At 41.1% G+C, this 5,085-nt stretch overlaps 1 pseudogene across 1 annotated transcript; it reads right to left on the reverse strand.

Moving 5' to 3' along the window:
* Positions 1-3,342: 3,342 nt before the first annotated feature.
* LOC105550686 lies at positions 3,343-4,751 on the reverse strand (annotated as a pseudogene). The gene is made up of 2 exons (XR_001007759.1): positions 4,580-4,751; positions 3,343-3,596 (listed from the first exon to the last, which is right to left on the reverse strand). The product of XR_001007759.1 is annotated as a neutrophil defensin 6-like (transcript).
* Between the last annotated feature and the right edge of the window lie 334 nt (positions 4,752-5,085).

Consider the following 5,085-nt stretch of genomic DNA (forward strand, 5'->3'; position numbering starts at 1 on the left):
TGATATATGGACTGCATTGCTGCTGTAGTTTTTATTTTTTCCTATGCAGTTTATTAATAATCATCTAATTTTATATCATGTGATATTGAATATAATTAATTTTATCATAATTAATTTCTTGATCTCTTACTATGTGCTAGGCAGTCATCTGAACACTGTGGTCCAGTAATGAGCAAAACATGCAACTTCCCTTCTAGTGTAGGGAGGGAAATGTTACAGAGAGTAAGTGAAGTGTACAGAATATGAGACCGTTACAATTCTACAGTTAAAAATAAAGAGAACAAGTAGGATGGAGATTGCTCAGGAAAGTTACTGCAATTTAAAATTGAGAAATCAGGAAAGATGTCAGTGACAAAGTGAAATTTTAGCAGAGACCCCAGGTCTGGTAAATGAGTCAGGTGTACTTCTGGGTGAAATGTAGATGCCCTCTGGATAGAATCAGCGTGGCCCAGCCCACAATTTGGAACAATATGGAACATTAGTTCAGGGACCTCAGGACTTGAAGCAGTGGCAGTTACTAGAAACCAAGGGAGGCTCCTGGCCTTCACAATCTGAAGTTCTGTGTGTTTCCTTCACCATCTAAACAAGGGGAAGGGTGGGAAGGGTGGGATCGTTTGTCTGTCAGAATGCCTGTGTCCTCCCTGGGATCTGTGCTGGGCTCATTCAAGGTTAGGAGTTCCAGACCAGCCTGGCCAACATGGTGAAACCCCATCTCTACTAAAAAAAAGATACAAAAAACTAGTCGGGCGAGGTGGCGGGTGCCTGTAGTCCCAGCTACTTGGGAGGCTGAGGCACGAGTATGACATGAACCCGGGAGGCGGAGCTTGCAGTGAGCTGAGATCGGGCCACTGCACTCCAGCCTGGGTGATAGAGTGAGACTCCGCCTCCAAAAAAAAAAAAAAAATACAAAAATTAGCTGGGCACAGTGGCACTTGCCTCTAATCCTAGCTACTCGGGAGGGTGAGGCAGAAGAATCACTTGAACCTGGGAGGTGGAGGTTGCGGTGAGCCAGGATCCTGCCACTGCACTCCAGCCTGGGCGACAGAGGAAGACTCCATCTCAAACAAAACAAAACAAAGCAAAACACCCAAAAAACAAAAAGCAGAACACATCAAAAAGAAAGGGCAGAGACCAAACAACTAGTCAATTTTGGCTGTGAGTAAAGCAGTTAAATAGAGGAACATCACGGTGACTTTTAGGCAACCAGGTGAGACCTGGAACATCCTTCCCTTTCACCCTACACGCCAACCTGGCCTAAGTTCACAGACTTTGTAGAGTGACTTTATCTTCCCAAAAGATGTGCTTGTATTCAGCATCTGAGGTCTCTCCACTGCCCGTTCTGGTTCCTGCTGCCAGAGAGCCTCGCCTCTTGGGTGGTGCATGAGAAGGCTCTCCCTCCTCTCCCATGCTCTCTTGCTGGCCCTCCAGTTCCAGGACCAGGTGTGACAGCAAGAGTGGAAGAGAGTCCTGCTCAGAAGGGTTGCTGAGACAGAGAACCAGCCCCGACCACCTATCTCCCAGTAAAGTGGAGAGCTCTCACTAAGGACCATCAGATGAGGAAAGGCAGCACCAGCCTGCACTAGCTTGGTAGGTTCTTTAGTATTGGAAGGACTTTTGTGCACAGAGAAAATTCTCATCACTATTTACACTAAGTTTAAACCAGTTCTTGAGTATTAAATATTGATACAAAGGTGATCATTTAAATTCCCTTCATCTACATTGATGTCATACATTTAGTATGCCTGGTTGTTTTTAGACACATCTAACATCTTAAAGAATAGATAAACATATTCCTGAACGATGATCCCAAGCTTATTCATTCATTATACCAAAAGTGATATAGAAGGGCCCATATTATGGATTTGATATCTTTTCTTGTTTGTTTTGATTTTACTCCTTCCTATGATTTTCTTGATCTTCCGAGACCCCAGATTACTAAATGAGGTTGCAAGTCTAGGGTCAAACAGCTGATCCTTGATCAGGAAACAGTGCTTTGTATGTGTCTGAGATGAAGTAAACTCAGGCTACTTGTTATTTATTATCAGGCTGAGACTTTTTGTTGTTGTTGTAATAAAAATGTTTGTTTGGTTATTTTTTGTCATATCATGGCACTGTTCAATCCCTTTTATATAAATTTTAATTCTAGAAACTTGCCTTTCTCACCAATACGTTGTTCTTAAGTTTTTGCAAGCTGTAAGTGTATGGTCAATTGTCTTATCATTATGATATATTGACTTGGTTCATTGGCATAATTAAAAACATATTAACATATGTTTTCTCATTAGCATTTTATTACAACGAGTATAGTTTTATTATAATTAATATAATTCATATGCTTGAAGGGATGGAGAGTTGAGACCAACTCCTTCATTAAACATTGGTCTAATTAAGCTTTTGGGGACCAGTAAGGGACCATTTGTCTCACCGGTTATTGGGCCTCATCCTCTATGGTCACCAGCTTCTGAGCTCTTTTTCTATCTGGTAATTAATTGAATCACTGATGCTCGTCAGTCTTTCCTGGTTTTGGCGCAGTTTTAACTTTTTCCTTGTTAAACTTTACTTTATTCTATCTTGTTGATACAGTTATATATCACTTACCAAAATAGAGTGAAATAAAGCTTAATGTATAGCATATGTATTTAACACATCTGCTTAAAATTTCAAATATTATTTACAGCAATGCTTTCCCACTTTTTAAAATTAAAGGACAAGTGAACGTAGCCCATCAGATCTATCTTTCCTTTGAGCCAACAACCACTTTTTGCCTCTCATTGTAAACTTCTATGGTTTGAGAATCATTAGGAATGCATTGAACTTTTAAGTTTCAAACTATTCCAATTAACACTTACATCCTGTCAGGCATGGTGGCTCAAGCATGTAATCCTAGCACTTTGGGAGGCTGAGGAGGGCAGATCACTTAAGCTCAGGAGTTCAAGACCAATCTGGGCAACATGGTGAAACCCTGTCTCTCCAAAAAGTACAAAGCATTAGCTGGGTGTGGTGGCACATGCCTGTAGTCCCAGCTACTCAAGAGGCTGAGGTGGGAGGATCATTTGAGCACAGGAGGTAAAGGCTGCAGTGAGCTGTGTTTACACCACTGTACTCCACCTTGGGTGGCTAAGTGAGATACTGTCTCAAACAACAACAACAACAACAAACCCAATTATATTCATTTTTGCTATTTCGTTATTGCTCTATGATGCTCAAATTGTGCTTCCTTGGAATGCAAAGACTAGTTAGCTGAATGTAGATCAGAATTCTCTATACAAAGGAACCATACAAAGCACCATATAAAAAAGCAAAAGGGGGAAAAAAAGGAAAAAGAAAAGAAAATTTAAAAAGTCAAATACACTAAGTTTAATGCTTGAACTTTATTTTGGAGAGAAAATCTTAGAAAGATACAAGGTACACAGAGTGAAATGTTTTTCTTTTTTCAGGACCTTGGATTGAATCTTGCACTGTTTTGGTTTCTATCTAGGAAGCTCAGCGACAGCAGAGTTTGTAGGTGAGGCCCTTGAATAAGCACTTCCCGGAGTGGAACTCAGGGGTATAACAACGGCTGGTTCGGCAATAGCAGGTGCGTCTCGCCTGAGAACCTGTGGAAAGAAGAGAGGGTCAGGCACAGGGAGGGAGGTGGGGAAAAGGACAGGCAGAGCCAGACTAACTGAGATAGTCTAAACAAGAGACACTGTATCAGTCATGTTAGGATAGAGAAAATTCATATCTTTGTTGTAAATGACAAGAAATCGTACTACCTATGTGTTAGTCGTGCAAGATCATAGTTCTTTCCCCATCTGAGTCTATCCAGGACATGTTTATTACCTGCTCCCTGGTAAAACAATATACCTCTCAACCCCAGGGTTACCTACTCTTCATTCTGCTTAATCCATACTCCTAATCTTGACCTCCATGTATGATCTGCATGTCCTAACAAGGCTCCCTAATGCACCTGGATCTGTTTCTGAGATGCTGCATTGAGCACGCTCATGTCATGGACTCAAATACTTTGGTGCTCAAGGAGTCTTTGAAGACCTTCCAAATTCAAATTCTTCATTCTCTCTCCCCTTTGTTTTTTTGTTTGTTTTTTTTTTTTTAACATTTTACTTATGTACTTATTTTAATTGACAAATAATAATTGTGTATATGTATGAGACACAATATAATGTTTGGATCTCAGTACATATTGTAGAAAGATTTAATCAAGCCCTTTAGCCTACACTGAAACACACCCATAGGTTCCTCTGTAGGTTCTAAAAGCTTTACCAATGGACAAAGTAAAATATTCTCTCTATAACTAAGTCTACCCATTCAGACTTACAAATACATAGTCAGTATAGCTCTTTCCATCTTAAAAGTAGCAAATTTCACAGAAATATCTTGAAACTAAAAGTCTTAGAAGAAAGAAAATCTTTAGATGTCTTCGGTTCTCATTGATTAATTTAGAGATGAGAAAATCAAGGTCCAGGAAGATTAAGTAAAGTCACTCAAGTGAGGTAGACTTTTCCACACTTGACGCCAGAGCCTGTTTCCAATCCTTTTGTTCTAGATTTTGCAGATCTGCAAGATTGATGTCTCCTACCTGAGGCTCTAAGAGTAGAGAGTCTATTTTCTTCAAAAGAAACAGCAAGGTCCTGGTCGTCTTCCCCAGGCTGCTACTGGGTTGCAACCTCATCAGCTCTTTCCTGGAGTGACTCAGCCTGGGCCTGCAGGGTGAACAGGAGAATGGCAGCAAGGATGGCGAGCGTCCTCATGGCTGGGGTCACCTGGAGGAGGGAGAGCAGCTGTGGATGTGTGGAGAGTGAGGAGTGAGCCTGGATTTATAGCTCTGCTGGGAGAAGGCCTGAGACAGAAGCTGCAGTGAGAGAAGGTGAGCATGTGATTGGGAGGGGAAGGGGCTGTCTTTGCCTTCAAGATTCCTTTGATGCTCCTCTTTCTCCCGCCTTTCATCACAGAGTGAGTCTGTATGCTTAGTGCCTCTTCTTGATCCAAACTGTTAATGATGATAAGGGCATTACTATCCTGTCCTGTTTCCCATCTGCTTGAGTATTTACTTTTATATATTCAGACAAGAAAAGCAACAGTGCT

This window comes from Mandrillus leucophaeus, unplaced genomic scaffold (assembly GCF_000951045.1).
Source record: "Mandrillus leucophaeus isolate KB7577 unplaced genomic scaffold, Mleu.le_1.0 Scaffold495, whole genome shotgun sequence".
NCBI classification, from domain to species: domain Eukaryota; kingdom Metazoa; phylum Chordata; class Mammalia; order Primates; family Cercopithecidae; genus Mandrillus; species Mandrillus leucophaeus.